Source organism: Pogona vitticeps, chromosome 3 (genome assembly GCF_051106095.1).
Source record: "Pogona vitticeps strain Pit_001003342236 chromosome 3, PviZW2.1, whole genome shotgun sequence".
NCBI classification, from domain to species: Eukaryota; Metazoa; Chordata; class Lepidosauria; order Squamata; family Agamidae; genus Pogona; species Pogona vitticeps.
This window is the reverse complement of record NC_135785.1, coordinates 181,971,442-181,992,536: the sequence shown is the minus strand read 5'-3', so window position 1 is coordinate 181,992,536 and position 21,095 is coordinate 181,971,442. Positions and strand designations below refer to the sequence as shown.

The following is a 21,095-nucleotide window of genomic DNA, read 5'->3' as shown; positions in this document are numbered from 1 at the left end:
CTTGGAAGCACATAGCAACAAATATATTTGGAAAATGTGGCAGTCTTTCCCCCTAGACATGTTTTAATATGAACAAAAAAAATACCAGTATTTTGATTCTGCTTTGCTTATGTGCTGTGAAATATCTGGAATGCATTTTTAGTGTTAAGAGTAATAAAGCTTATACCTGTAATCCTAAACACACTTATGAGGACATTGTAGAACTCAGTTTAAGAGAAACACATATAGGATTATACTATACATTTTAGTGGCTTTAAGAGGAACAGTAAATGTACATATGCAAGTTTCTCTCAATAGAATGAACAGGAGTTAACATTTTTTCCTTTGAGTGCAATCCCCTGCAATCCTTTCTCTCCATAATCCCCATTTACTGTTTGTGGTTGCACAGGAATTGTTGACAGAATGAAGCAAAATATTTTTAGAAGCATGTGTTTTGTTGCTGTCCAAGTGAGCATGATCTTTTTCAAAGTACAAAGAAATGTAGCTGTCAGCTGGTGGGAAATGTAGACTAAGAAATCAGTGGTGTGGAGTGGAAAACATCTCAGATCTCACTGCCATGAATGTTTATTGAATCTTTTGCAGCAAAATTCTCATGGCTTGGGAGCAAGCCCTTTCTGCAGAATAATGTAGCTTGAGCAATGGGGCTGCCATTAACACTAAACAAGGCAGCATTTGTTAGATTATTTCTTGTGAAAAGGCTGAGGAGCTAAAATGTCATCCTCCCCATCCCCACCCCACCCCCCAAGCTAGGCTTGAATATCTAGAATGGATATTTAAAAGCCATTTCTTTTATTTTCCTTTTTAAAAAATTGGCAAACTGCAAGCTGTCGCAGCATATGTTTTTGCTGACAAAAGCAAGGTCTACTTGGTGTAGTGAGGTAAAACATAAGCCTTTCATGTCTGGAGACTTGGCAGGAGATGAACTAGAGCTTGTCTCCTTGTGTCAAATCAACAGCTGGTGTATAATAGGTGATTTCACAACAGCACCTTTGCCGTTTGGCAGCCTTGCTCAACTCTCCTTTAAATGGGAGAGCTGCTCCTTCGCCTGCAGAAAGATTTCTTGCTGGTCAGACTAAGGCCAAAGGTGGCTTCTTACATCTCACAAAAAAGGGCTTATGCCAGCCACATTTCTCACGTGGTGGTGCTTTTGATTAACAGACAGTCTGCTAGATGTGTATGCTCCTGATTCTCCCAGGTCAGATGTAACTGGCCATTCGCTGCATGCTAATTGAAAGAGAGATGAACTAAACATTGATTTAAAATGCCCTGTTTTGGGTGCACCCTGAAATCCATCCTGGCAAGTCTTAAACGTTAGTAAGTGTGCAAATTATTTTCGGCAACTAAGTCTTGTCTAATTCAGGACCACTTCATGCAGAGTGGGCCAAAGAAAACAGATCTCCCAATACGGGTATATGGCATGCTGCCAGAAGTCATTGTCAAGAGGGAGCTCCCTGCCAGTGTGTACAGATGAAAATGAAGGCACGCTTGTAACATCTCATTTCAAAGATCACCACCTAAACTCCCTTCCCCTCCTAATTATGCATTGCAGAAAGTTCCTCACTGCATTGCAGAAGGTTCCTCACTGCCTGCCATATGTCATAATTCCTTACTCTATAATAGCCTCTTTTCCATGTATTTAGAAAGCAAGATGGTGTGTGTGGGGGGGTTGTTTTGTTTTTGTTACAGTTGCGTAATAAATACCACACAGTGTGCCATTACAGTTCAGACTGATAGTAGCAGCTCCACTCAGTAAAATGGCATACATTCCGACTGTGCTGTCTACTCACAGTGCTACTCCTCTCCTCTGAAGATGCCGGCCACAGAGACTGGCGAAACGTTAGGAAGAACAACCTTCAGAACACAGCCAAAGGGCCCGAAAAAAACCACAACAACCATATTCACATTTTCTTGGAAATCCCAGTCTGTCCATTTGGCCCAACTCCCTGGTATGATTGGCCATGTATGTCCATATAAAAAGTTTATGTGGTGTCTAACTGGCAAAGTTCTTGCATTTGTTTAAATATATAGGTTTAAATATATCTAAATCTACATATGCAGAAAGATTTAGGTACTTTATGAATATGTATGAGACATAAAGTACCTAATTTCCCCATTGATGGGTTTAATTTTGAGACCTTCTGGAAAGGAAGCTGAAATTGAAAACAAATGGGAAGTTTACTTTTTCTGGACACCCAGAACACCTTAGCAACCATGGCCCTAGTGGCTGGCTGAGGTATTCTGGGAGTTGTAAAAAAGTAACTTTTCCCATTTCTACCCAGAAGAATATCAACTGTAGGAATGCTAGCAATTTAACAAGAGATCTTCAACAGGCAAATATAGGGAGAGTGAGTTGCCAGAGGTAGGAATTAGAAATGTACTGTTTGTCTCTTGGAACTCCAATTTTCAGATTTCTCCAAGAAGTCTACGAGCAGAATTTTGGAAGTTTCAGCCCACAAAGAGACACTTAGAGATGCCTATATTTCACTCCCCTGCAGCAGGGACTACCTCTAAGGCTCCATGACCTTCTCCAGTCCTTGGTTCCTGCAGTTAATTTTTTTTTAAGGAAGCTACTGCAATGCTTCCTGGGAGCTCATTGCCCATTAGGCTCTATAGAGAACATCTCCCAAAAATATGAAAATGGAAAAATAAAAGAGCACAACCCTGATAGGAACCAGAATATTTGTATACCTCAGTCAAATATCATATACAGTGATACCTCGCAAGACGAAATTAATTTGTTTCGCGAGTTGTGTCGTATTGTGAAATTTTCATCTTGCGAAGCGTGGTACTAACGGTTGTGCAATTTAAAATAAACAAAAAAGGGGGGAATTGTCTTGCGAAGCACAGCCACAGAAAAATTTGTCTTGTGAGTCACCAAAAAAATCGCAAAGCGCTTTCGTCTTGCACATTTTTTGTTGTGCGAGGCAAATCACTGTATTTAAAATATATTTGAGTACTCTGTCTTACATTTTAATATGCTGAACATTTTAGATTGCAGTCTTATGCATGTTTAATCCAGAAATAAGTCCTCTTCAGTTCAATAGGACCGAACACCCAAGTAAATGTGAATAGCATCCTCCTGAACTTGACGCCTTTCAGTTGTGTTGGACTATGGTTCCGACTCTGTCAGCCTGCATGGTCATTGGGGCTGTTGTTCTGAAGAAACTATGGCGAAGATTGTTGTATAGAACTATAGCCTTAGCATAGGAAATGGCTTGCAGTGATATATGGGCCATCCTAAGAGGCAACCAATGCTTGCTTCATGGGTGGCAAGCTGAAGAATATAAGAAATGGCCTTGTACAGAGCCATTGAGTCCACCTACCTAGCTCCGTATTTTCACTTCTGACTGGCAGAGACTCCCCAGAGCTTCAAAGAGAATCCTTTCCCAGATGTACCTCAAGGTCCTCGGTGGTCTCCGATCTCAGTATTAACCAAGCTCAGCTTCCAAAATCAGACATAACTGGGTGCATTCAGGGTGTCATGGTGGCATTATAACCATGAGCTCAGGACAGGGTTGTTTATGACAAGGGGGTCAGAACTCTCAGCCACCCTGCCTGTTTGATCTTATAGGGCGGGCAGATCTAAATGGAAGGAAGCGCTTGGCCAGATATCGAGGTCCCAAACCATTTAGGGCCTTATAGGTTAGTACCATTACCTTGAAACTGGTACGGAAGCAAACAGGAAGACAGTGTAAGACGGCCAGGGTGGGGGAGATGTGTTGGTATTTTCTAACCCCACTCAGCAATCTAGCCGCCATATTCTGGGCCCGCTGCAATCTCCGTAGCAGTCCCAAGGGCAGCCCCACGTAGAGGGCATTGCTGTAATCTAATTTCAAGACTACTGGCACATGAACCAGCATTGTGAGACGACAGCAAGCACAAAACAAGGTGCAGAAACCATGTTGTCTCTCTATGTGTGAATTAACCACCCTAATAATTTCTGTTTTGGCACTCTTTTGTGCATAGGATAGTAGCTTCTGTACTTCATCCATGTTCAGAAACGAACCATGGCAGAGCTCTTTTCTTCTCACAGGCTTTTCATTCTCTTTCTCCTTTCCTTCCTTCTCAGAAGCCTTAAATACATATGATAAGTACCATTCAGAGCTGTAACTAGCACTTTTGGCACCCGGGACAAGCAGTGCAAAATATGCTCTGAAATCAACTTTGTAATTAATGATGTGGAAACAATGCGGGAAAAGCAATATCGTCACAGAACACCTTGTCAGCATCTCCCCTCCTCCAGAAGGGATCAGCAGCACTGTCAGAACTAAAAAAAAACAAAAACAACTCAGAATTGTGTTGTGTGTGTCTGTGTGTATACATACAAACACACACCACAATTCTGATTTGGTGGGTTTTTTAAATAGTTCTGACAGTGCTGCTGATCCCTTCTGGAGGAGGGGAGATGTATCAATAAGCTGCCTTTCTGTACTGGCTGTCCCAGAGTCCTGGTCTGCTGTCTCGGGATAAACCTGCCTTCTGCTTTTGTAGGGTCTGGCATACTGACTACCTTTTCTGTTCTCTCTCCAAGAAGGCTGATTTATTGCCCATATGGCCTGCTCTACCAGAGTCTTTTCCTGTGACAGTAGACAGTGTTCCCTGGCCAGTCTTCAAAGTCTGTGGAGAAGGAGTTGTGCAGTCTGAACTTGGCACCCTGGGGCAAGGCCCTGATTGCCTTGCCCTAATTACCACCCTGGTCCCAAATTTGGTTTAACCAACTGAAGTTTAACTCAGCAGTTCAGACGAAAGCTGACCATACATGGTTGTGGCATAGTTCTCCATTTTCCCCATATCCAAGCCCTGTGTGTGTATTTGTGAGATGTTCACTGTATCATATGTGTGATATGTATAATACTGTATGCCTGGGATTGTTTCTTATTATCAATGAGTTTAACATTCCTTCGTAGACTTCATAGAGTAATATATCCTTATAACTGGAATTTGAGGTTGCAAGTCACCTTTTAGCTGTGTATTTATTACAGGCACATTAATTGCCATAGTGATTGGTGTGTACATTTAAAAAAACTTTTGTAATATGGAAACTAGTCTTGTATAGAACAGAACTGTTTATCACTGAGAGAAATCTGCCAGGATGTCTGTTTCCAAGATACTTTCTTTTAAAAGATATACATGAGTCTTTGACTGTGCAAGCAGGACCAAGAACTGCATTCGTTAGCCCTTCCTGTCAACAGAATGATTTCTATCAGAAAAACCGGGTGGGGAATTATTCTTCTTTCTGCCTGCCATACCATACGTAGCCTCAAAATCTGCTTCTGGTGGTTTCAGCACATTCTCCTGGCTGATGGGCTGGGGATGGAGTGAATAGAGGAGGAAGCCTTGTTCTGTGAGCAGAAATCCACCTGGATGATCTTGTATGTTTTCTTTTAAACTAGGGTGACCGGATGAAAAATAAGACAAGATTTCTGTACTGTTAATCATTGTACAGAGAAGGAAAATACAGCACATTTAGCTTGCATTAAAAGCTGTGCCTGGAGATATTTCCTCTTGTGGGCAATTGTTAACAGTACAAGAATGTACTGTTCTTTTTCATCTGGTCACCCTGTTTTCCCCTCCAAGAAATAAAACTTGTTCAGATAGCAGTGACTGGCAAATTAAGTCAGATTAAAATGCCATGTAAATGATTGTTTGTTTGTTTAATCCTGCCTTTTTCCTTAAAAAGGACCCAAGGTGGCTTACATCTTTAAAAGGCAGTATTTAAAGTTAAGAGCAGTGATTATACAGTACAAATACAAAAAGGGTCAACCAAATAACATACTAAGAAACGTTGACAACACCTAAATACATTCAAAGCAGTAAGGTACAGTGGACCCTCTACTTAAGGAATTAATCCGTATTGGAACGGTGGCTGTAAGTCGAAAAGTCTGTAGGTCGAATCTCCATTGACCTACAATGCATTGAAAACTGATTAATCCCACAACTGGCAGTTTTTATTCTATTTTTGTTCCATTTTCTTTTTTTTTCCGGTCTGTAGGTCGATTCTCCGGCTGCAAGTCGAATCTAAATTTTGCAGCCAGAGAAGTCTGTAACTCGAAAAGTCTGTAAGTCAAGCCATCTGTAAGTCGAGGGTCCACTGTACAAAAATGCATTTAAAATCACACTCTTTCTTGTCTTTAATAACTGAATATTTTCAGCTTAATGAATATAATTAATTAGCCCTTTTATATCTGTAAATATATCTGACTGGATAGATTTTCAGTTTTGCTGTAGGTATTTCTATGCCTGTTACCACTTTGCTATTACAGACTCATATTTTAGGGGCTTTGGTCTATTACTGTCTTCCATTTGAAGATGAAACAGTAGTTAATACTGTTATGCAGCTTTTGCTAAAAGTCCCAGTTTGATCAATGAGACATACTCTCAGGTAAGGTGGGATCACAACCTCTTGATAGTTTTTTTAAATTACAAAGAAATTCTTGCTTACTTTCTTTTGATCTGAATGTGGTAACAAATTGCAATCAGAACTCCTGTGACATGTTACATGTTTCAGTGTGCATTGCAAAAGCAAGAAATTTTACCCAGCCTTATGTTAATTTATCATCTGTCTCCTGATACCCCTAAAGATATTTCACTTGCCTCTTGGTTGTTATTGTTTTTATCATTTTACTGAAGTGGTTAATTTCATTTAGCACTCTGGCACTCTCTATCTTCAAGCAGCAAGACTCAGTCTTGTTATATATGAAATGATAAAAAAAAATGTGAGCAGATCAGCATCTATGCTTTTGTGCCATTGCTGTACGTTTGAATTGAGGGCATGATTAAGGAATCTCCAGGCAGGTTTGAGCCCTGAAATCCGTCTTTTAAGAAAACCACCTTAGGTATCCTTTAGACATATCTGTGTCCATATGTACATCTGTGAACACTGCTTTTATATCTCAATGAATTTAAGAGATAGAACAGAATATGTACCCAGATTCAAGGAAACCGATGTAGTTGCTCTTCTCTTATGCAACCCTTTGTGCAGCATGTGTGAGGAGCTGGGAGTACATATAATTTGTAATTATCCTGTTAGATTGACTGAAGCATAAAGAGGTCACTCCACTTGCAGACAAGAGGGATCAGGGGACTCCTTGGCATAATTCTGCCAAACAATTGTGCTGAATGACCTTTAGATTTCACACAAAGCTTACTGATTCATGTTAGGGCTGTGTGTCTAGATAATTAGCAATACATGTCCACAAAAATGCTTTGAAAAGAGCATAAATACTAGTTCACATACCATCTCTTTTTACTTTATAGTGGCATAATTGTTATTCTCTGTAGAGTACAACTAATTTAACACATAATTATGTAAAACAAATTGAATATTGAGACTTTGCAGTCAAGGTTTTTCCTTGCCTCAAGCTCAGTTGCTTGTCATCTGGAGAACTCAGGCAGCCAAAAACACTGTTTCTCATCAAATGAGTCAATACAATAATGGCCACTAAGTTTATAAAGAGCTCTTCTCCCATCCTCCCCTAGGTTCTTCTTCTGTCATGCCCGAGGGATGGAACAAGATGATAGGTACTGATGGGTTGTAGTCTCGTATTATATTATACAGCATCATACCATACTTGGTACTGATTTTGAAGCCAAGAAGGGTTGGAGTTTACACCATTTGTATTCAAAAGTTTTTAAACTCTTAAAACTCTGTTTTCTAATATTGTCTCTGTTTTCTAATATTCTATATAACTCTGTTTTCTAATATTGTAATTTATTGTATTTTAACTTCCTTAACATTTGTCTTTTAAATATTTTGTAATTCACCTTAAAATGAGAAAAGAATTATCATCTTTAAAAAAAATTGGCTTGATGAACCAATGATCTACTTGAGTATAAGACAGCTTCCTATGTTTCTAAAAGACTTCCCCAACTTGGTGCTTTTGAGGTGTGTTGGACTGGAGCTGTCATTGTCCTCAATCAGGATGGGCATGCAAGCTGCGGGTGACAGGAGTGCACCGTATGAATCATATCTGATATATGAACTCCACCCACGTAAAGAACAGTATCTCTAATGACAATCAATACTTATGAGGGATGCAGTGGCTAATTGGGCACTTCTGTGCTTTATGATTATCAGCACAGTCTTCCACCAAAAGAAACAGGGTTTAATTGAATTGCTAACTCAATTTTTCACTAAGCTACTTTATTTCCAGATGCAAGTTTTTCATCCTTCCCTCAAGGGAAGCAAAACTTGAATAATTTTGCACATTAAATCTAGTGTGAATGTGCTTATAATTAGACTGTACAGTATATAGATGAGTGCATCTGTGTTGATTCACTCTGGTGGTTTTGCTTAAACTGTGCGGAGATACAAAGAACATCTCTGTTCATCTCTGAGAAGCCTACGATTACAGCCACATGTGTATCAAAGTGTGGCCAATTGATTTTGTTGCTTTTGGTGGTCTGTTCCCTCCCCATCTGGATTGCCATTGTCTTAGACCTTTCATTGGCAAAGTTATCAGTGAAACTTAATCACAGGCTCAGAGTGCCATTTGCTGCATCACTAGAGATATTCAGAGTGTTTGTCAGGCAAGCCATAGCCCAAACCTGTAATGGAAATCTAATAAAACCACTTTGCTGTAGGCAAACTACATATTAAATAGCAATCATGGCTAGAATACAATGGCCTGGACAACATGTGTAAACTGACCATTACAAAATCTGTAATTCATCATCTTGATTCAGTATAATCTGACAGGATTATGTTTGGTATATGCCTTTCCAGTACCTACTAAAGGAACTTGTTTTTTAAACCAAATATAACATATGTAGCTTTCAGCAGCCTGGCAAATATGCTAATTGGCATTTGTTGTTGTTGTTTAGTCGTTTAGTCATGTCCGACTCTTCGTGACCCCATGGACCAGAGCATGCCTTAGGCTCGCTCATGGTTATCATAGGGATATAATTTGCAGATGGTTAGCTCATATTCTGAAATGTAGCCCAAACTAGGTTTTAGGGGAAAGTCGCTTTGAGGTGTCTTTTTTTTTCTGCTCTAGGAGCCGATTCAAACATTTATCAAGAATAAAGTGTTACATTCTAGACCATACACATCTCATTGCTCTCATGCACTCCTGTTTATAAAAGAAATCTGCCTTTATAAACTCAAAAGACAATGATTTTGAATAATCCTCCTTCAGGTATGTTTCTTTTATATTTCAGATACATTGTTTCACATGGAGATATATATAAAAGTGCCCCCCCCCCATGTTTGCAGCATGAAATGGCATTGTCCAAAAGTCTACTAACTCGTTCCAAATAATATGAAAATTGACTGTTCTGAAAACCCAGATGAATGGGAAAGAAATTTACATAAAAATTATCCCTAATAAAGGATGATAGATCATGTTATCCTGTCTTAATAACAGATGTAACTCCAACATTAGGCAGAGAAAATTGGTAAATTTATGAGAGAAGACTGATAAGGAAGTGTGCAGCCTCATCTGATTATCGCCTAGAGTGGCCGAAATGACTAGATAGGCGGGGTATAAATACAATAAATAAATAAATAAATAAATAAATAAATAAATAAATAAATAAATAAATAAATAAATAAATAAAAATATGTATAAATTATTGGTAAGACTGAGACTGATGAGATTGGCTCACGTAATCTCCTTTAAGGCATTACTGTAATTAAAGGAGTGCAGGAAGAATTGGTGTTTGCTTATGCCTTCTTACCAGTGCCATCCTGAGAATGTACTAAAAGCACTCCCAGGTGCCGTGTAAAACTACTGCATTACCTTATGCAGCCTAGTTTGAATTTCTCGGGTTCTTCCCAGTATCTTAATTCTGTGACCGTATGTGTAGACTTCATGACTTCAGTGTCATTAACCTGCATCCTCTCCCTATCCTGTCTACTTTTTGTACTGTCTTGTGTAATGGACAGTTATGGACACTTTGAAAACTTGCAAAGTTTTGCCACCTTTGGTTAGGCCTAATAATGCTCTTCTACTAATATGAGAAGATGAGCTAATTATAAAATGTTTATTGCTTCTTATATATTTTGTGATAGCGAAATGTAGTGTGGGAAGATGGACTAATGGCTGAAAAGTGAACAAAAGTAGCTTTAGTCTTTGATCTTAAGTGTTGGAATTCAAAAGAATGGAAAAGGAAAGAAAAAACTTTTTTGGGTGTCTTCTTCATAACATTGTTGTTATTGTTTGGGAAATAGCTTGAGTGTCCATGACAATTTACGGTTTAAAAATATTTAACTAAGTACCCAAATGTCATATATCATATATATCAATTGTCAATATAGTGGCTGAGTTTGAAGAATCATTTGGGCATTAGAGAACATTTTGAGCATTTCATAGAAATGGAACCTAGTAACATAGCCCTGAAATTGCCAAAGGAAGTCTTTAATCAGTCAGTCAGTCAAAACTTTATTGTTTATGGCCACAGGCCTTTACAATATGCAGTGTATGATATACAGTAAAAAGAGAAAGAAAATCCAGGTTTTCAATACATACATTTTAAAACTACATGTTTTAAAATGTGCCTTTCTTAGAGCATCTTCAACTAAACTATGGACCATTAAATTAAATGGCATTATGGTACTTGAGAAAAATAATCTATAATCATGTGATTTGCTGTTGCTGATAACACCATTGTCTGTGTAACAGGATTTTAGCCTATGTGTCTCAAAGACACCAGTGGAATCTCCTTATTCCAGACATTCAGCCTTAAAAATAATACTGGAACAAGCCATTAAAGATCTAAATCTAAGTCTAGTTTTATGTAACTAAACCAGATGTTGCATACAAAATAACACCATGCACATCTGCTACTCTTTATTAAGCAACCTTATAAGCAGACATTTCTTTTATGTTTCACACTTCTGGAATGTTGCTTATGGCCAAATATCCAGAAATATCTACCCAATTCTAAGCTGAAACACAGGACATACAGATAACAGAGGTGTGAAAACTGTTTGTCATTACTGTTAGTCACACAAAGCTTTAAAGCAGACAGAATCATCAAAGTGGTGATGGGAAGATGCACTGTATTTGACATTTGCAGGAGAATAAGATCTGGATAATATTCTGGCATAGCACCACTCTTCCATTGATTTAACCAAGGATGTCAAACTAGAGTACTGTAAATCTCTCCTTTAGTTTCAGGTTGTTTCAACCAAATGTGTGTGCTTGTTTTTGTGTGTCCATATGTTTAAAAATGAAGATACCAAACTATCCTTTCCAATTCAAACAAGTTCTTCAAACCCATTCAATGTGAGTCATTGTTATAACCCTTCTAGTTCTGTGGTGATCAGCAATAATGCAGGTCACATACTAGTTCTCATCTGCTGGGAGCTGGCTACAAGTAATATGTTCTAGGGTGGAAATGGAACAAAAAGTGTGATAGAAGTGTAGCCTTGTTCCCAAAAGTGTGATACAAATATAGCCCTGTTCCCCTAAATATGTGGAAGGGGAAAAATACCTACCTGCAAACCCTGTACCCTACAAGAAGGTTTGAAAGAGGTGTTCACAAGTTTCCGAATATGATCTGCTGCTGCTGCTGAAGACGTGTAGCATTAAAGGATGACTTGTCTTTATAGCCATACTAGACCATTGTTCCATAACCCAGCTTATTTAAGCTGCACCATTTATGGGTCTTTCTCAGTATCCACGAAGCATACAATAATACATGTATTTTGTAATGAAAACAGCAGTGTGTTATGTATGAATGTCTGTTATAGAGCATTATACATTTTGTTTGAAGGAAAGAACCAAACCACTTAGGAAAACTGATATCCAATGCTCCGAGGAAGCGTGCCAGCCTTTACTTTTAGAAATCCTACAGATGTAGAGGACAATAGAAAAGGACAGTATGGATTAGACACATGTCAGTTCTTCTTCCCTTGTGCAGTGTACACTGACCTTTACATGACCCTTGCCTTCAACAAAGAAAAATGATGCATCATTGAAGCAAACTGAAAATTGAGAGGGGGGCATGTAGACAATGAATTGGTCTGCAAGCACACAAAGATACACACACTTCGTAAAACAGTCATTCACTCAGAAGATTTACAGTGCCAAGAAAATATTTCTGTGTTTATCAGTGTATGTTACCCTTCCTCACCCTGGTACTGTCCATACTGATACTAAGGAGTGTCTTGGCCAGACATATGTGAAAGTGTGTCTGAGTTATAACACAAGACACATAAGAAGCACAGTCATATATTCTGTTTCTCAGGGAGAAAGTGTTATTTATAACACACACACAAACATTTTGGGTCAATTTTCTCATCTGAATAAGACTTCCAATTACTAATACTGTACTAATGTATTCCACTGTATTAACAGGGAATGAATTAGATGATGTGCAACAAAAAAAAATCGTATGCATAGTAAACAGAGAAGGAGACTCTCAAATTGTGAGGTACTAAAATGTGCCTCTTGGCTGGGTAGCTCAGTGTGGGCAAGGTTACAATACTGAAATAAATGTTTGCTCATCCAGCAGTTATTAAAAAGTTGAACAAGCCATTCTTTTTTGTTTTGCCCAAAATATTTAATTAGCTTGATTTGGATGTCGTTGAGTCCCACCACTTTGCCACTCCTATATCTTCTTATGGCTTCCTCTAGTTTGCCAATCTGAAGGCCATAGAAAGTTCATTGAATTCACTCTATCTCTTTCATGTTTTGTTTTTTAAAACACATTGATTGGTCTTCCCTGCCAGGAGCAGTTGGTATGCTATTTGGTTAGGGGTTTTATTTGCATACAGTGTCCTTTTGTTTGGATCATTGTTCAGTTTTTTCAGTAGTCTCCAAGCTTTCTGGTTCCTTCTTCCCATTTCAAGCTCTGTTATAGTGTCTTCCAGAAGTGTTGCATGGTCAAACTGGTGTAAGGGTATCTGCAGTATATTTGTATGGAAGCATGCCCCCAAAAAAACTTGGTTGCACGCATTTTGTCAGACATTAAATGAGAATATGTGAGTTCTGTTGACCCCACATGAACATCACTCTTCCCATGTTTTATGTCACTTGTTCGTTGTAATGAACGAAAAATTATTTCAGAATTTTTTAAAAAAAATTGTTTCATGTTAAAATAAATAGTTAAACTGTAGGTTTGTAAGTCATTGATGGGAATGATTTCCTTTCTCTGCAGAACCACATACATTACAATTTTTTAAAAAAGAAAGTACATTGTAAGTATAAATGCAAATAAATATTAATGCAGAAAAAAATGCTAAATACAGCTGTCTTGCTGAATCCACAAGGGTTGGTATTACTTCAGCTTTCTTGGCTGTTGTTCATAGTTGTCACAATATTATATTATATTATTTGATCTGCATATGACCCAAGCGGATGAAGACAAACTTGGTGTATTTTAACCACAAATATTTAATATTATGCATAGGGCGAGCAAGAGCTCATTTTCTGCCATTTATTCTCATAAAATAAATGAAGTTAAGTAGACAGATGGTTTTATACAACTGCTTTCCAAAAGCACTGCATAAATTTTGGCAAATTTACCTGCTTCCTTTAGCCAATATTTCTTACATCTACAAATGCATGAAAGCTAAGACATTCAGCTACAGATGGATGTTGCTTGATTAAACTCTTGACTTTGTGAGTCTTCCATTTGTAAACTATTTTGTGTAAGAGTCTAGTTTCTAATTCTAGTCAGAATGGGACTTTAAAAAAGGATGAACTAAGTTTGATGGGATCACTTGGTATAAAAGAACAGGCAAGCACTGTGCTTTGTAGTGGATACTACCTTTTTATATCTCCGCACACCTATTCATTCATTGACAGCATATCACTTGCAGCTCGACTGCAGTGGTGCTGTGTAGATACAACTTCTCTCAGGACTAATTTTGAGTCTCTCCAATAGTTATTGAATGCTGCAAGGTAGTCCTTTGTTGCAAGGCATTTTCACCTTGAAGGAGGAGGGCACATATTGTCCCTTGCCTCTTGCTTGCCTCTAGTTCCTGACTGACTGACTGATTGATTGATTTAAAATATTTTTATCCCACCTTTCTCTTTAAAAAGAACACAAAGTGGCTGATCTAACACCCTTCTCCTCAATCACTTATTTTTCCTCCTCAAATACCCAGTACTCTGGAGAGTAATCTTAATTGATTAGATAGGCGGGATATAAATTAAATAAATAAATAAATAAAATAAAGAGGCTGCTGTGGTGCTTGGTGTGTGCTTGCAAAAATGTGCACATGTGTAATGCATTGCCGCTCATACTGTATTTTGCTGCCTGAGATGGCTGTGTTGCCCATCTTTATAGGAAGGTTACTCTGGTTGCTACTCCCTGCCTTAAGACTGTGAAAGAGGGTGCTATATGAGATTATGAGAAGTCATACTGGATGACTGTGCTTTTTTTTTCCAGATGAGTAGCCATATACTGTATGTCTATAATCTGTTGCAGTAAAAACAGTCTTGCAACACTTTCAAGGCTAACCGTTTTATTTTGCACAAGCTTTTGTGCACTATATCCCACCTCCTCAGATGCATGTATCACAGCTTGTTCATACCAACGGTGTAGCTTGATCCTTAGTGTTCAAATAAGATATCCAGGCTTAACACAAATTAACTGCACTCAAGATCTCATTATTTTATTTTTGTATGTCTGCATTTAAATGGAGGCATTAATTATATCCTGAATAGATAGTAAAGTCAAACAGCAATTAGCTTACTGATTTTGTCATTGATACTGTATATTGGCTTTTGTGCTTCCATCATAAATGGATGACAATTTGTCTTCATGTCATTTATATATTAACCTGTGCTAGAATGACAAACTGTAGTAGCCAGATATAGGTTAATTAGTCTACATTACTTCACTTGTTCTGGACATATTGACTCATGGTGGGAGGATTATATATGTGGGCAGCAGTTTTGTTGGGGAGATTGGGGAGAGGGAGGATAAAGTTCCATGAGAGTTCAAAATCAGTATCTGTTTGCTTGTTTCCCTTGCCTGTGCTCATATTGGGAAATAAGAAAAGAAGCTGGCTTTTTGTTTGTTTGTTAATAATAATCGTCTTAGAACTGCACAGCTGGAAGAGACCCTATGGATCATCAAGTCCAGTCTCTGTCAAGAAGGCACAGCTGGGAATCAAACTACCAACCTCTGACTCAGCAGCCAGATGCCTAACCAACATTGAACAGAGAAGCTTTTTGAAAAGGTTGAGATGATATTATGACTTTTAAGGCAATTAGGAAAGGAAGTTACAAAGTCTGCTCAAGACACGGATCAGATTTTTGGTGTTTGTCTCTACATTCAACCACTTGATCTCCTCAGCTTCTCCTAACATTATGCATAAGATTTCATATGAAAACTAAGGAGGATACATTATTTAATATAGAGCATACATGAATTTAAATAGAAATCATTTAAATAATAAAAATGCTGAGAGGGAAGAATCCTTTATATTACATTTTTAATAAAAAATAGCCCTAACCTATTAATTCATTGCATGCTACACCTTTGAATTTTTTCCTTTGAGCTATGTGATATTAGTGAGTCAAGGCACAGAAATGTCTTCTGTATAGTCATATAAATATAAAAACTGCTATTGTTCTCCAGCATCATGAATATAAATGTTTCAGGTATTTAGCTCTTGGGTTGAATTGACCCCTTGCAAAATTTATATATTAACTGCTTTATAAAATAGAAACCATAGGGAGAGATTGTATTTTGGAGACCTATACAGTGCTGGTCCAGGTTCTTGCCAGGTTAATCTTGCAAAGCATTTTAGTTCTTTAGAGTCAGGTTTTTGCTTTAGAAGCCACAGAGAATTAGAACTAAAAAGTAAGTCATCCTATATTATTGTCACATGAAGACTGGCAATGTCAGTAGGTTTCAGCCATTTGTCATGTGTTGTGATTTTTTTTTCCAAACTGAAAAGTTGTTTGGGACAAAAAGAAAAGGTCCCATACTGTTTGTCATCAAATCATGATGCTGAGAAGGAAAAATAACATATTCTGTTAGTCCTTTGGTTGACCTCATGGGCAAGGAGAGGACATTAGAATTCTCAATGGAGCCAAGAAATAGTGCTTTAAAAATATGTATAAAACTCAAGTCCTGACCCTAACCAGCTACTCACCTTGTTGTTGACCCTCAGTACAGTGAAATACCTCCAAGCTCATACAGTACTTTTTTCCCATCATGATGCATGACGGTTAGAGTTAAAATATGATCAATTATAGTAAAACAAGAGAAAAAATGCAAGATCAGGCAACCAAGAGATAAAATGCAGATTCAAGAGCCATCAAAAACTTTGGTAACTAGCACCACACTCTTATAAATGACTATTTGCAGATATATCCTACTGAGTTCAAATGGTCTTACCACTAGATAAGTAAATCTAGATATATAAATATTTTAAATAGGTTTCTACAAACTTGTAGTGTTAGTTGCTAATTAATAAATGTGGCAACGATATTATGCAGTCTGAGTTTGTGCAGTGATAAATCCTTGTCACAGATAGCCATCTTCTAAATGTCTGTACTATGTGCAGCTATGAATCCCTGGTATATTTGTTTTACTTTATTTATTTATTTCATCTATATTGTGTCTTTTGACCAACCAAGAATTAAATATGGCCTACAAAATTGGAGAGCTGGGGAAAAACACAAATAAATTATAATATTAAAAGAAGAATTAAAGTTACAATAATATGTTTTTTTTTTAATTAAACAAAAGAACAGAAAAATACCACATCGTTCATTTAACAACTCTCTTCTCTGGAGCCCATTCCATTGCCAAAAGCCAATCTCGCCTAGGTGCAGCGACTAGGAAGCTCTTATCTCAAGTCCAGTTGCCAGTATAGATCATCTGCTGTAACAAAGCTTTCTCTGTGTCATAATCAGGCCTGAAGCCAGATTGAAATAGATCTAACTGATACATTTTATCTAGCAATCCCCAGAGCTGAGATGTTGTATCTCTGGTTTGTTTTTTTTTTGTTTTTGTTTTTTTCAATGTGGATTTTACAAAGGTGAATTAGAGGTTTAGCAAATTATGGTGAGAGCTGTACCTCAAGCATAACATTGATTCACACAATACCAGGCAAAGGCTGGAAGACTCATTCTGGATTTGTTCTGATCACTCTTAAAACCTCTTCCTCAAAAATCTTTATTGTACCACTGGCTCTTTTCCCAAAATCTGGGTTACTCATAACTTTTCCAGGGGTTCATTTTGCCTTTGGTGTGTGGTGCCAAGTGTGGGACACAGAACAGGATAATAAAGTTCAACAAGGTTCTGCCATAATGAAAGATAGGATATGTGTAAAATACAGAGCAATCCAAATCTCTGGCAAGGTTTAGGACCACTGGATATGGCCGAAGCACCACTCTTCCACTGGAACAGCACTCCTACACTGTAGACTCCACATAGAGCTCCAAACGCACAGTAAAAACCACTTAACAGTGTTTCTGCTGGTGGCAAGTTCCAAAATGAGGTGTTCTGGGTGGAATTAGGTTGTGGTTATGATCACATGCCTGCAAAAGCATGCACCTGATTGCACCATAAATGGTTGATTTAATGGGAGCAGTCTCCCTACAGCGACCCTTCCATCTCCTGAGAAATCACTCCAGCCCAGCCCACAAAGGTAGGAGCCCTACAGCTGGACCAAAAAAGGTCCAGCTTGGACACAGATTTGGATCATTGTGTGTTCAGCAGGAAATAGACGACACCATACCACTCCAGAAATGGTCCAAATTACAATCTCTTTCCCCATGTGATCACACCCTGGGTTGACTATCTATGTTTTCTTATAAAATACAAATGTCCTCAAAAGTGAGCCGTAATGAGTTAGATGGGTCTTAGCCACAAATAACGGTTGCAGCAACAAATATTTGAAGCCTGTTCTAGTTGTGTAAAAAGGAGAATTTTATTGCTTTGGAAGAAATGGAATGTTCTAAAATATGTCACATTTATTTGTAAAAATACCATCTTGATCATTAAAAAAAAGTAAAATAAATAAATAAAAGCCAAGTGGTCCTGGTACACAATCCAGTGCTTTATAAGACCACAAAAAAAAATCACAAACACATGCTAGTGTTTGACCCATATAGGTCTTCCATGGGCTAAGAATCATTGTCTTGTGAATGACACAGAAAAAAAAAAGATGAAAAGCTCCAAAAATCATAGTAGAATGGCCCTGCCAGGTTCCTTAGTTAAAGTGAGTTTCAAAACAGGGGCTGCAAATGCAAGCCACCATCCCCAAGTGGCTGGTGACTGAATAGTCTCCAAACAAAGGGCTGCCAGGTATTCTCTTTTTTGGCTGGAGATCAGGGTTACACAGAAATGGGACTAAGGCCCATCAAAAGAGTTGGGATAAAAGTTAGACCACTCAATAGGGGAAGCCAGTTGCAGCTCAGTTAACAGTATTGGCTGGAGGGAGATGGTGTCCTCAGTTTGCAATCCTGTTTGGAAGATGTTAATTGTCCATTCTTTCTTGTAGATGGTGCCCTGCATATGGTATCCTTCAGAGTCCAACAAAAACTAAAAAGTTCCCAGCCAAAAAGGAAGCCTAGATTAAGTACTGATAGAAGAGAGAAATGTTGAATATTGTAGATTTGTGGTCTTTTTATATTATATTCCTTCATTTATATTTTTCGAATTGGGTGGGATTTGGTTTTTCTTTGTTTTATTACTGGAAACTGCCCAAAGTAGTGGCAAGGTGTGGTATAAAGATAAAATTAATAAAAAGTACTGCCTCTGTGCCCTATATGGTCAGATCTCACTTTTATATACACAGACGTTCCTTCAGACTATGTTGCAGAGTCATGATTCAGAGAACTGCCCATTGAAGTCAACACTGTGCCCTAGTGCAAGTGCTGATAGAACAGAAGTATCAGATTTAATTTAATACAAATGTTGCAGTGCACAAAAGGGGAACAGAAAAGGTAATACCAGTAAAATATGTACAGTATAGATAATCTAACTCAAAGGCAGTATGAAACAAAAGGAGTCAGTTCTATCCAAACAGTCAAAGGAACATAAAATAATTTAATTTTGTTAAGGTTTTCTAGGAAAAATATGCACTTGGGAGAAAGGAATTCCATTTGTTCCAAAGAAACACAGATTAAATTACTGGTGATTCAGCACAGAACTAAAAGAACATTGAGCTCCTTTCAGGAAGAAGAAAAAAAGTTGTACTTGAAGAGTATCATCCTTTTTCTTATTAGAATTTTTAAAGGAAACAAACACTTGTCTTTATAGAATTTTATTTAACTGGGGAATGCTGCAAGAAGCAGGGGGAAACTCTGAGTTCTATTGATTCAAATTAAATAATGTCCTATTCTTTTACAAATTGGTAGTACAGCTTTCTTTTTCTCCTTCAGGAAAAAAAAAGTTAATGATATTATTTGCAAGCATAATTAGATCAGAAACATTATAGTTATTCATGTTTTTGTTTACTGGAAGCATATCATAAATAACAAGCCAATATCTAGGATCCTTACATTTAGCAAAACCAAAACAGTTAAAACTACTCTGAAAAGCAGTGGTGTTATCTCTCTCTCAGGGTTGCAGCTCTAAATCCATGCAGTTATATATGTATTACTGGGGAAATTAATTAATTGCAAATAATTCAGTGGTTGAAATCAAGTAGTATTTACTGCTTTATTTAAAATAAATTAGAAAGGGCACTGATGGCAGCTAAAGTAGGTCTATTGAATCAGTAGGAATTTGCTGAGTCAATACCTATCATATAGGTTTTATTGATTCAATAGACTTCCTCTGTTGGTGACTCGCTACTAGATTTCAGTACCTAATTACTTCCAGTCTCTGCATTAACTTTTCTTTTGAGAAAATAACACCACTTTAAAAAACTCCATTTGTTGAATCAGTAGTTTGCTATGTGGAGAGAACCATTGTGAAATGTGAATGAAATATAGGCAGATTTTATATGTATCAAGGAAATGTGAGAGCTGAAGTATAAAATTGTAAGAAGTCATTTTATGAAATACTGCAAGATGTATGTCTGACTAAATGCAGCTGAAACTCCTATTTCCTATTATTATTGTATATCCTAAACTTGTTAACTAGAGAGGCCAGGGGTTTAATATGAAAACTACCATTAGTTATGAATTATGGGAAGTACTAATTCTGGAGTACAAGTGAGACATGGTTTTTGTTTGTCTCTGCTTGCTTTTTGAATGCTTTTGTTAGTTAATCTGGCTGGTACCCTTTATATTACCCACAGCAGATAAACAGATTTGTGAACAGTGAAGGATTAGGGAAATGAAAAAAAACTTGTTTTTAGAAAGCTGATTGCTTTCCCAGAGAGAAACACAACACAAGTTAGCAAAAATAGTGCAGTAAACACATTCAACTTCTTTAAAAGAAGATTTAACATTGTACAAATAAACAGTTCTAAAACTTCTTCAGAAGTCTTGACCTCAGAAATCCTTTTTTAAACATGAGGAGCAAAGGAAACTGCCTTAGTTCAGGACAGTTTCTTCATGTAGCCCAATAGCTCACTATTCCTCTTATTGGTAATTACTTTCTAGGATTTTAGGGAGAAGCTTTTCTTCCCAATTGCTATCTAATTCTGCAAACTGGAGAGGCCAGGGTTTGGATCTGGAATTTTTGCATGCAAAGCATATGTTCTGTTATTGATCGGTGGTCTCTTACAGTAAGTAAAAGTTACACCCATTCATTCATGCATGTGAAAACATTAATGAAGTAAAGACTAACAAGCTGGAGGTCAAACTTCTGAAGAAGTGTATCAAACAGACTAATAACTTTCATTGTAGAAGTGCGTAGTTGAACAGCAACTGCCCTTCTGTGAGTGTTAGCTCATAGACCATCAGTTCTTAGATCTCCAGATTCATGCAGATACCTTCCTTGCCAACAAAGTCACTCTAGTTACTTAACCCTCATTAAGTCACATAAGGGTTAAATTAAATTGACCAGTCTAAAGCCTTGGAGGAAAACACACTGTTCTGGAGGGCAAGATGTTCTGGAATTGTGGTGCATGCCCAAGGCTACACAGGGTGGCTCTTCTCCTGGGAAATACAGTAGGGAACCAAACCCTCAATCTCCATCTCACTGAACTATGCAACCAAAATTTATTACTGATTTTTATTGTCTTTCAGTATTTGAACACTTCCACTCAGTTCATCTTTGACACATGA

At 37.6% G+C, this 21,095-nt stretch overlaps 1 protein-coding gene across 4 annotated transcripts in view; it reads left to right on the top strand.

Moving 5' to 3' along the window:
* Positions 1-21,095, top strand: part of MID1 (midline 1) — a 249,045-nt gene that overhangs the window by 186,772 nt on the left and 41,178 nt on the right. The window lies entirely within an intron of this gene.